Below are 11,826 nucleotides of genomic sequence, written 5' to 3' on the forward strand. Positions count from 1 at the left end.
CGGCAACGCTTGGAACATCCAACAGCTACGTCGCTTCTACCCTTAAGATGTTTTCAAGTCGTTCATATACCCCGCACCCACGCAAAGTTTAGTCATCAAGGAAGGGTCGGCCTTGCCTCGGCAAAGCCCGACCCTCCCTCGGGGGCTAAAAGGGGGGGAACCCCCTCAGCGTCGAAATTTTCCTCGAAAAAAGATCACTTCTGCCAGAATATCTTTCGTGCTTTTTGACTACTTCGAAAAGTGGATCCTGAAAACGACGGAGTACACGTAAGCAGCCAAGGCTGACTGAGCCGAGGGACTCCTACGCCTCCGGGATACGGATACCTCACTCATCACCTTCTGCGATAAGTAACTCGCGTTCGGACAAAGTGATTCCACGGACCGAACAAGTCTTCATGTTCGGAAGTTCTTCTGCCGAAGCGATCCTTCGAGCCTTCTCGACTGAGTCGGTGGCAGGGCCTCATGGACGGGTGAAAGTACGCGTAAGCGGCAAGGCCGACCGAGCCGAGGGACTCCCACGCCTCCGGGATACGGATACCTCACTCGTCACCTTCCGCAAGAAGCAACTCCCACTCACACAAACATCCCTGTTACCGACAAAAAAGTCCAGATACTCTAAACAAGAGGAAAGGAGACGCAGCTTTACAACACAGCGAGGGCGTGTATTCTGGCCTCGGCGGCTGCAGAAGGCACACGCTACAAGACACTCTGACCCTGCAGGCTCGGGTCTTGACGCTGGAAGAGGGCAGCAACACCCTCGGCATCGACGACACCTTCGGCGAGGCCCGACCTAGCCTCGGACGGCGACGCGGTCTGAGGATCTCCGCTCCGAAGGACGACGTCATCACCATGCCCGGGCAATCGCCCCCAGGGACTTCTCCGGGAATCCGACCCGAGCAGGCGGCCCGGCCGGTTGCCCCTGGGGCCTCGGCCGACCATCTCCCAAGGGCGCCAGCCCGACCTGAGGCCTCGGCTGATCAAATCCGACGCCGGTCCCGCCAACGAACAACCCGGCTAGGCTCCGGCCAACCAGGTTTCATTTTCGAGCCGACTCCGCCTCTGTTCATACTGATATCGCTACCCCTGGCCTCGGCTCACCGAAGAGCGGCCGAGGGGTCCCTTTAACTAAGCTAGGGAGCCTCGGACAGCAAGGCCGACCGAGCCGAGGGACTCCTACGCCTCCGGGATACGGATACCTCACTCGTCACCTTGACACGGGGCGACTCATGCTTGGTGAAGCGGTTCAGATAATCAACAGACGAGTCTTAGCGCTCAAAAATGAGGAAAAACACGGCTCTATGCCGAAATTACATACATGTTCAGGCCCCGAAAGCCGCAATGAACAAAAAACCCTGGCATTCGAAGTGCCATTACAAACGGAACTCCGGTTCCCCCTCCGCAGGTACGAACAACCCCACTCGATAGGGGTGGGCCTGCGGAGCAACAGAAGACTGACGAGCGGCTCGCTGCCGCCCGCTCTGACTACGGCGACAACAGCCCCCGCTCCGGAGGGCCGGGCTGCAGCAGCGCAGGCCTCAGGGTGGGCGCTGCTGCGAGCTTGCCCCCACCCACGACGACGCTCGAGGGGCGAGGACAAGTACGAAGAACCGGAGGCCCGAAGCGCGGACGGTGGCGGCGATCCCGTCGGCGACAGGGACTTCTCGAGCCGTTTCCACCTCGGCACCGACGGCAGGGGCCCTCAGCCCTCCGGCAGATCCCCACTCAAATCCTCCCGGATGAGTGGGGGACCGGCCTCTGCGCGAAGGCGCCATCCCGGTGCAAAGGCAGGACCACCCCAGAACACGAACGCCGCCCTAGCAGCGCGCGGCATCTGGGGCGGCCCTCCCGTGTACACGGCGCGGCAGCCACCCCCCGGCAGAAGAGGCCGCCGGGAGCCAAGCCGACAAGCCCGACATGCTGGGGAAGACGACGTCCGCCGTCGACCAGCCCCGCGTTGTCGAAGTCCGGGCCGCCCGCAGGGCCAGTGAGCGCCCTCTCCCTCGAGCACCGCGGGAGAGGGCGATCCACGAACCCGCGCGGGAGGAAGAGCTCCGGCTCAGCCCGGCCCCCACCTCAGCGAGGATGATGAACATCCTTGAAGCTGAGGGTGTGACCAAGATCGCAGCCCGGCTTGCTTCTCCCCACCCAGGAGCTGGTGGTCACCGTCTCGGGTGACCACCGGTGGGGGGGTGCAGCCGGGCTGCGTGATGAAAATCCTTGAAGCCGAACGATGGCTGAAAGGTACCAACTCCCACGGAGTTGCGTCCCTCCAACGACGAGGCAAAAAGACGGCGGGTATCCCCCATCCGGGGGCTTGGAAGGTGGAAAGACGCGGTGCATAAGGGAGCGAGAAGACACGGTCGCCTTTCAAAAGGGGTCACCCTCCTTTTAAAGGCAACTCTCCCTGCTTGCACCCCCAACCGTCACGGGCTGAGTCTTCTCCAACACGCTCCAAAGCCCTCCCCTGCGGCGCGGGGGCTGGGTCCCGCATGTCATGCAGACCGGCTCCAAGCAGAAGAAGCCAAACCGCCGCGCGTGGTGCACGCAACCGCCCAGCGGTTACAAGTGGCCCTCCACTTTTGCCCAGACCAACGGGCGAAAGAGGCGGGCAGCCATGCAGGCGGCATGCAACCGCGCCAGGTGGACGCGCTTCTCCGACTCCCGACACGCCAGCACGGAGGCCCAGGCCCACGCGTCGCGCAACCGGCGCGCCGAATGCTGCATGCGAGCAACTGCACCGCCACTTGCGCCACCACCGCGTCTCCTCGATTGCGGAACCAATACCGCGACTCGAGGCGACCCAGCGCGCGACCCAGCAGCGCCAGCCTGACGAGGTGGTCAACGCGGCCAAAAGTGGGCCGGCAGTAATGACGGTGGCAGGCGCGCGGGAGCAGCGGTCACGTCGTCAGCCAAGCTCACGTCCCATCCGGGGGCAGCAAGAGAACCCCCTCTCACGGCGTGAAGACAACGCGCCCGTGATCCGTTCCTCGAACGGCTCGCGCACGCGCAACGGCCGCCCCGCCAACTACTCGCCCCGTCGCATTAACTCCGCGGCTGGACAGGCGGCGCTTTTGGCAGGAGCAGCGGGCGACGCTTCGCCTTCGCCTAAACAACCGCGCCAGAAAAGGTACGCCACGTCGTTCGGTTTCGTATCCTTTTCCCTTTTTCCTCTTTCTCTATCTCTTGCGACAGGGACCGGGAAAGGGGGATACCCCGAAAGGGATCCTTCCCCGTGAAGGAACCGGGCTCCGAGCCTCCCTACTGATCAGAGGTTCGAAGGCTGGCCCCCCGAAGGGTTCAATAGCCGCCTTAGATCGCGTGGGCCCTACACCCACTACTGGTCAGAGGTTTGAAGGCCGGCCCCCCGAAGGGTTCCACGGCCGCCTCAGGCTACTCGGGCTCCGCGCCCATTATTGATCAGGGGTTCGAAGGCTGGCCCCCGAAGGGTTCACAGCCGCCTCAGACGCCGAGCGAGGGATGACCGGGGGTACGTTCGATACATAACCAAGGCTCGGGCTGCGCTCCTGAGGTACCCTAGGACATTTCCGAAACCAGCGGGAGCGATCTTGTAACGGAATCCCATCGGAGGGAGGCATCGAGCCCTCGGACCCCGTCGCCAGGGGACCGGGTCCGGCAGATCACCCGCAGGTACTTTTGGGCATGCCTTTGGGCCCCTAGCCAACCCCTAACGAACGGGGCACGGACGTCCACTCGGATTACCCGCTTGCAGCTCACCGGAGACACCATGTTCGGCGCCCATCGAGGGCAACATGGCGCTCTCCCCCCCCTCCTCCTTGCGGAAAGGCGACGCAGGGGCGTATGTAAAAAAAGCCGAGTCTGTCCCTGATCGCCCTCTTGCCCTGTGCGGAGGCTCGGGGGCTGCTCTCGCAAACCCGGCTCCGGCCAAACCGTTGACAGCGTCAACATACCAGCCCGAGAACTTGGGCCCCGACCGTACACCCGGGCTACGGCCAGCTCGCATGAGGGAACAACCAGACCAGCCGAAGCATTACGCAAGGCAATAAGACCTCGAAGGAGTGAAACCACTCCTCCGAGGCCTCGGGGGCTACACCCGGCGGGTGCGCTCGCGCGCACCCACCGGAACAAAATGCAACCGAGAAAGGCTGGTCCCCTTGCAAAAAAGTGCGACGAAAGCCTCCAAGCGAGTGCTAACACTCCCTTCGAGGCTCGGGGGCTACTGTCGGGGACCATAATTAGGGGTACCCTCAAGACTCCTAATTCTCAGCTGGTAACCCCCATCAGCATAAAGCTGCAAAGGCCTGATGGGTGCGATTAAGTCAGGGATCAGTCCACTCGAGCGACTCGATCACGCCTCGCCCGAGCCTAGCCTCGGACAAGGGCAGCCGACCCCGGAGGATTTCCGTCTCGCCCGAGGCCCCCCCTCCAACGGCGGACACATCTTCGGCTCGCCCGAGGCCCTGCCTTCGCTAAGAAGCAACCCTGACTAAATCGTCGCACCGACCGACCAAGTCGCAGGAGCATTTAACGCAAAGGCCCTGCCAAAGGCACCATAGGAAGCTCCGCCCGACCTAGGGCTCGGACTCGGGCTCAGCCCCGGAAGACGGCGAACTCCGCTCTGCCCGACCCAGGGCTCGGACTCGGGCTAAGACCCGGAAGACGGCGAACTCCGCTCCGCCCGACCCAGGGCTCGGACTCGGGCTAAGACCCGAAAGACGGCGAACTTCGCTCCGCCCGACCCAGGGCTCGGACTCGGGCTAAGACCCGGAAGACGGCGAACTCCGCTCCGCCCGACCCAGGGCTCGGACTCGGGCTAAGACCCGGAAGACGGCGAACTCCGCTCCGCCCGACCCAGGGCTCGGACTCGGGCTCAGCCCCAGAAGACGACGAACTCCGTTTCGCCCGACCCCAGGGCTCGGACACCGCCCTGGCCTCTACCGACGACCTCCGCCTCGCCCGACCCAGGGGCTCAGACTCGGCCTCGGCCATGGAAGACAGACTCAACCTCGGCTTCGGAGGAACCTCCACGTCGCCCAACCTAGGGCGCAGGCCAGCCACGTCAACAGGAAGCGCCATCATCACCCTACCCCGAGCTGACTCGGGCCGCAGAGAACAAGACCGGTGTCCCATCTGGCTGACTCCACCAGATAGGCAATGATGGCGCCCCGCATGCCCTGTGACGACGGCGGCTCTCAGCTCTCTTACGGAAGCAGGAGGACGTCAGCAAGGACACAACCACTCCGATAGCTGTCCCTCTGCCAGGCTCCGCCACTCCTCCGACGGCCACGACATCACACTAGTTGGGTTCCAGGATCTCTCCGGCTGCCATATTGGCATGTACTCAGGGCACTAGCTCTCCCTCGCTAGACACGTAGCACTCTGCTACACCCCCATTGTACACCTGGATCCTCTCCTTGCGTCTATAAAAGGAAGGACCAGGGCCCTCTTAGAGAAGGTTGGCCGCGCGGGACGAGGACGGGACAGGCGCTCTCTTGGGGCCGCTCGCTTCCCTCACCCGCGTGGCGCTTGTAACCCCCTACTGCAAGCGCACCCGACCTGGGCGCGGGACGAACACGAAGGCCGCGGGATTCCCACCTCTCTCACGCCGGTCTCCGGCCGCCTCGCTCCTTTCCCCCCTTCGCGCTCGCCCACGCGCTCGACCCATCTGGGCTGGGGCACGCGGCACTCACTCGTCGGCCTGAGGGACCCCCCGGTCTCGAAACGCCGACAGTTGGCATCAATCACCAAAAGGGGGAGATTGAAAGGGGAATAGGGTTAACCTTTTCCTACAATTAATTTTGGTGGTTGAATGCCCAACACAAATATATGGACTAACTAGTTTGCTCGAGAATACATGTTCTACAGGTGCGTAAGGTTCAACACAAACCAATAAATATTCAGGTTAGGGACCCAATTCAAAAGGAGCAAAAAGGACTTGAGTGTGCTGTGGTGTGGCGCACCGGACTGTCTGGTGTGCCACCGGACAGTGTCCGGTGCACCAGGGCCGTACAGGAGCCAAGCATCCACTCTCGAGAAAACACAGGCGCGCTCCGCTAAAATTCACCGGACTGTCCAGTGCGCCACCGGACTGTCCGGTGAGCCAGCGGGGTAATGGCTACCTGCGCGCAACGGTCGACTCTAACTGTGCTACAGTGTCACGGTAGAGGTCAGAGGGGCACCAGACTGTCCAGTGCACCACCAGATTGTCTGGTGCCACAAGAAGACAAGGGCGCCAACGGTCAACTGCTCCAGAACCCTAACGGTTGGGTGACGTGGCGGCGCACCGGACACTGAACAGTGAGTGTCCTGTGGCGCACCAGACTGTCCGGTGCGCCCATCGACAGCAGCCTCCCCAACGGCTACCTTGGTGGTTGTGGGCTATAAATACACCCTAACCACCACAACTTCAGCGATCCAAGTTTTCTGAACATCATATTCAATACAAGAGCTCTAGCATTCACTCCAAGACACAATACAAAAGATCAAATCCTCCCCGAGTCCCAAATTCACTCCAAACACTTAGTGGCTTGTGAGAGAGATTTTTGTGTTCATTTGAGTTCTTCTCGCTTGGATTGGCTTTCTTCTTTTCCCATTATTATTCTCAACTGCTTTGTAAGTGAGGCAAGAGACACCAAGTGTGTGGTGGTCCTTGCGGGGTCTTAGTGACCCGTGAGATTAAGGAAGAAGGCTCACTTAGTCTAAGTGACCGTTTGAGAGAGGGAAAGAGTTGGAATAGACCCGGTCTTTGTGACCTCCTCAACGGGGACTAGGTTCTTTGGAACCGAACCTCGGTAAAACAAATCACCGTGTTCACTCGCCTTATTTCTTGGTTGATTTGTTTTCCTCTCTTTGCGACTTGAGTTTAACTCTAACGCTAACCCCCAACCTTAGTGCGTGTTTAAGTTTATAAATTTCAGGTTTTGCCTATTCACCCCCCTCTAGGCGACTTTCAGGTACATCATACCGGGGTGTATGTCTACACACTTCAGGGGGTGACGTAGGCCCATGACAACCGGAGGAATCGCGCCATGCACAACTGCTCTATGGGACTGACCCAAGGGACCCCTGCGCACTACTTTGGAGGTGTCAGCAATGAACAAGCTACAGGAGGTCGTGCGACAAACGAGCAAGACAATACACCACACCAAGAGTACGACTACGGAGGGCCCACCACGACAACCCCCGGGGGGTCCAATCTCTCTCTCTATTAGAAAACAGATCTCCTTGTTAAGGTCCTACCCTTGAGATATAAAAGGGTAGGGCCCTCTCCTTCTTCACACACAAGCACACCTGCTGTAACATGCCTAGAAGCAATACTACGATTAGCACTACACTAGACTAGGGTGAGAGCCTAAACCAGTATAACCCTAGTGTCTCACTTCTTTGCTCAGATCCCCGTGATCCACCATTCGGAGTGAATCCATGTTTTCATACCCAACCGAACACAAATATATTGCCCTCGATTTCCAAAACTACGACAACCTCCATCCTATTCTAGGAGATCCTACACCAAGCCATCACATGGTCGAGCAACATGTAGTACATTTGTAATTTCGAGTTGGATTTTTGCAGGCCTATTCACTCCCCCTCAAATTGTAACTTAAGGAATCATCATGTAGTACATTTGTACTTGAATACTCAAGGGTGATAACAAACTTACCATGTCCAATCACATCCCATTTTGAGTGGACTCTAAAGACAATATTTCCATTTGTGGATGGCATTAGTGAATAAGATGAAAACATACTCTTTCCTCTAGCCATGTGATTTGTACATCCGCTATCAAACATCCAACTTGATCCACTAGAGGAGTATTCCTGCAATCACAAGTTTAGTTTCTAGATTCAGGTCCCCAAGTGGAGTTGGGGTCTTGCAGGTTAGTTATGATTATCTTAGGAACCTAAATTTACCTCTTCATATTTAGGTTAGATTTGTTTCCAATGCAAGTAGCAACAACTTTACTATGGTTGTTGATTCTTAACACAGTCAGTTTCCAAAACACCTTGGGATGCATGAGACTTGGATTGGTAGCCATTCCGAATTTTGGCCACCCAACTAGATTTATTCACCTTCTTCACAACCTACATTGGCTAGGACATCCACTTAATATGTGTTTTATTTTGATCAAAAGCCAGAGGGGTGACCTTCCCTTTTGTGGGGCATGACACTGCTTAATAGATGCACGTCACTGTTGCGAGCTATTTAGGTCTTACTATTCCACTTTGCTTCTTCCTCTCAAACTTAACACACTCGATGCTATTTTATAATATTTTTACATTCATTTTGATTCTCTTTTTGTGTCCATGTCCATCCTTGATAGATGGGTGTCTTACATTTATATATTTAGGACCATTTGATCTTTCAACCCCTTTTAGTTTTGATCCATGTTAGCAATATGAGTAGTATGTGATTCTAACGTAACATGGTAATAATTCTTACAAACTTGATTATTCAAAGAAATTGATGTATCTCTTGTCTTGGAGAGTTGTGAACTGCTATCTGAAGAGTATTATATTGTAGCTTAAGCTTGTTGTGCTTCTCATCTAGAATACTTATTTCTTGAGCTCAATACATTTTCTCTTTATGACAGCATGGTCCTCTTTCTCTTTAGCCAAAACCTTGCCAAAGAGTCCTTTTCACTTCCCTCTAAAACAAGATCTTTAAAAAACTCGACCTATGGGCATAAGACCGCCTCACGACATTATATTAAGAAGAAGACCTCACGTAGCCGAGAAAACCCTTGACCCCCTGCCCCACCCATATACAACGACACTGTAGCCTGTGTGAGAACGACCACGACTAGGGCCAGGCCTTAGACCGTGCTTTGGCGTGGGACAGACGAGAGAATTTTTTTTAACAACAACTTAAAATTTGTTCCCACGGGGAGTCAAACCCAGGATCTGATGAGTGCTATATAGACCACCTAACCAACTCAGCTAGAGAGCCTTTTTTACTTGCAATATAAAGATCTTCTTGTTTGATCAAAGTATCTTATGTTGTATCCGGTTCATCTTTCACACTTTCAAGTTTTCCCATCAATTTAGTGATAAAGAGTTTGGTTCTTTTATCAAGCATTTTGACTATTAGATCCATCTCCCGTCATTAGATTCATTGCTACTCGATTCATCACTAGAGGAATTATTAAGAGAGTAGTTTTTTGTTTTTACCTTCTCGCCCTTTGCCATGTGAGGTTAGTAATCAATATCATCAGATAGATTATTGAAAAGCCTTGGAGAGTTAGATGTCCTGTGGATAGCGATGGTTGCAATCTTTTCACCCTCCTCACTCGAGATTTTCTTTGATGGATCACATTGATGTCCAATATGTACTTCGTCTATATATTTTCTATTCTTTTTGTATCCTCCTTTTCATTCTCTCTTATTTTGTTTGTTATCCTTCTTCTCATGCGGGCACATTGCAATGAAGTTCTTGGTGCTTCCACAATTGTAGAAAGTTCTCTTTTTTCTTGTTTGGAAACCTTCTTTTCACAGCCTTGTATTCTTACTTATTGATCCCTTTATAGTATCTCTTTACAAATAAAGCACCAATCTCTTCAAATTGTTCTTGGTCACTTTCACTCTCACTTGATGGCGATGCTTATTTTATATTTTTCTTTATCTTTTTGTGCACTTTCACCTTGCTAGATGATACTTATTTATTTATTTATTTTGACTTTGTTATCAGAGGGTTGCTTGTCAATCTGTTGGCCTTCAGATAAATCTCTTTTATTTTCATGCCATCTAATTTAGCTTGTAATCCCCCCTAGACGTCTATTTGGACATGAGAAATCTGAATAAAATATTTGGAGCCCACAAAAAGATATTAGAGCTTTCTAATAAATATAAATAGTTCTAGAAAAAAATAAGAATAATTGCAGAAAAATATGGTAGAATCTTGGGACAACCTATTTGATAGAGAAATACTTTTGAAACTTTTTACATTCAAGAAACACACAAGCAAGAAAGCAATAAACACAAGCTTATTTAATTTCAGAAAAATAAATAATTATTATTTTTTCCTATGTTAAATTCCCAAAAAAATCATTACATTAATTATTCCTCCTATTTACATCTTGAAATTCGGGAATTTCAGGTGTGACAACATACGAGCACGCATGAGGTAAGCTGGCCAAAGGATACAAATTTGCATCTAATTATCAATGCCACTAAACCCATCAGAGCTTTGGTGTGCCCGTGGTAACCTTTATCTTTGTTACCACTACATGGTGGATCTCTTATATGTGAAGTCAGCTTGTTAATGTGAAGGTTTGAAAAAAAAAACGACTGTTTGCAGTATATTTGGTCTAAAGCACTATGGGATCGAAAACTGTCATGCAAGTAATTTACTTGCTCGTGTTCACTTCTCTTTTTTTTTTAGGAAGAGCAAAGGCAAGGAAGCTTCTTATTATGGGTGGGATCATGCGGGTGCTCGCCTACAACATTGAATGGCTGGCAAACAGTATTATAAGATTCGTTGTCTCAGTTTGTTCTCTGGAAGCATGAGGGGGCAGACCAACGTTAAAGTTCTTGAGCCTATCGTTACGGCTGAAACGCCACTTGAAGATTAGTTTAGGAGCCATAAAACCGAAGAAAATTGTGGGGACTAAAATTCTTTTCTTATTTAATTTTGAATAAGAATATTTAGCACCTTCAATTTTCTCCGGTATTTTAAATCCTAAGCTGGCCCTCAAAATCTGAAAAGGAACCCCACTGCTGAAGTTCCCTTTGTGAATATTGTAGCTGGCCCTCTCCGCAACCTAACTATCTGCTGTAGGTTTCCGGGCTTCTTCCATAGGGGAACTTAAAAGTTTCGTCCTCCGCTTTTTGCTCGCAAAGTTAAACCCAGAGTATTACAATAAGACGGTGAACATGTACCCTACAGTACGGCAAGGATTCATCTACGGTTTTATTAATTGGCAAAAAAAAGGCAGGTCACTTTGAGCCATGAAGATATGTTTATTAGTTTGGAACTTTGGATAAGGAGTGACGATTTCTTCAAGATAGGTTATGCTTGGTGAAGTGAATAAGGTAGGTACCGCTGAAAAAGTAACTTTTTAATGTTCCATTCTTAGTTTTTAACTGGGCTTGTTTAAAATTCTAGTTCATCAAAATATAATACTATCTCGTTTATCGAATATTTATCATCCGCTAGTTTATTTTTAACTAACATAGGGTTATAGTTTTGAGCTGCGACAGTGACACATTTTCTCAGAAATGACACGACTTCAGTGGTAGCTTTTTACTGCAAAGGTCCCCATACCGCTTAAACTGCCCGCATTTCGAAGTTTCCACTACTAATATACAAAACATCAGTCAAATACCAAGCCTCTGCCCAATGATCAAGAGGCTGGCATGTCTGTTGAGGCGAATGTCGCATTGCAGAGAGAATCTCATCAACCTCCTCCCCCCCCCCCCCCCCCCCCCCCCCCCCCCCCCCCCCCCCCCCCCCAATGGTTGGTTCTCTACTTCTGCCCGTTTGTTCACCTCGCAGGGGGGCAAAGTTTTCTTGGTAGTCGCAAGCAGCATTTCACTGTTGTTTTGCTTCGCAACTGCAGGCCGGTCAAAAAAAGGCGTGGTGGCCGGACCCTGCGCAGACCTTGCCGTCCGTCATTATAATCCCTTGCGCTAAAAGCAAGCATCAAATTTTTATTCCAGTGATGTGCCAAAGCTGTCTGATGATGATAAAGTCTAAAGTTGAGCGTTGGTGTTTGTAGTTTACTATGCATGGCTTTTCATGCCCCTCTCTCTGTTGGGTTCCAGCTTTTATCCACTGTTCCCTGTGTTCTGGTTCCTCTGCCTGCCTGCCTGCCTGCCTGCCTGCCTGTGAGGTCTGCTGTGCGCGTGGGGT

This window comes from Zea mays, chromosome 3 (assembly GCF_902167145.1).
Source record: "Zea mays cultivar B73 chromosome 3, Zm-B73-REFERENCE-NAM-5.0, whole genome shotgun sequence".
Lineage (NCBI taxonomy): Eukaryota > Viridiplantae > Streptophyta > Magnoliopsida > Poales > Poaceae > Zea > Zea mays.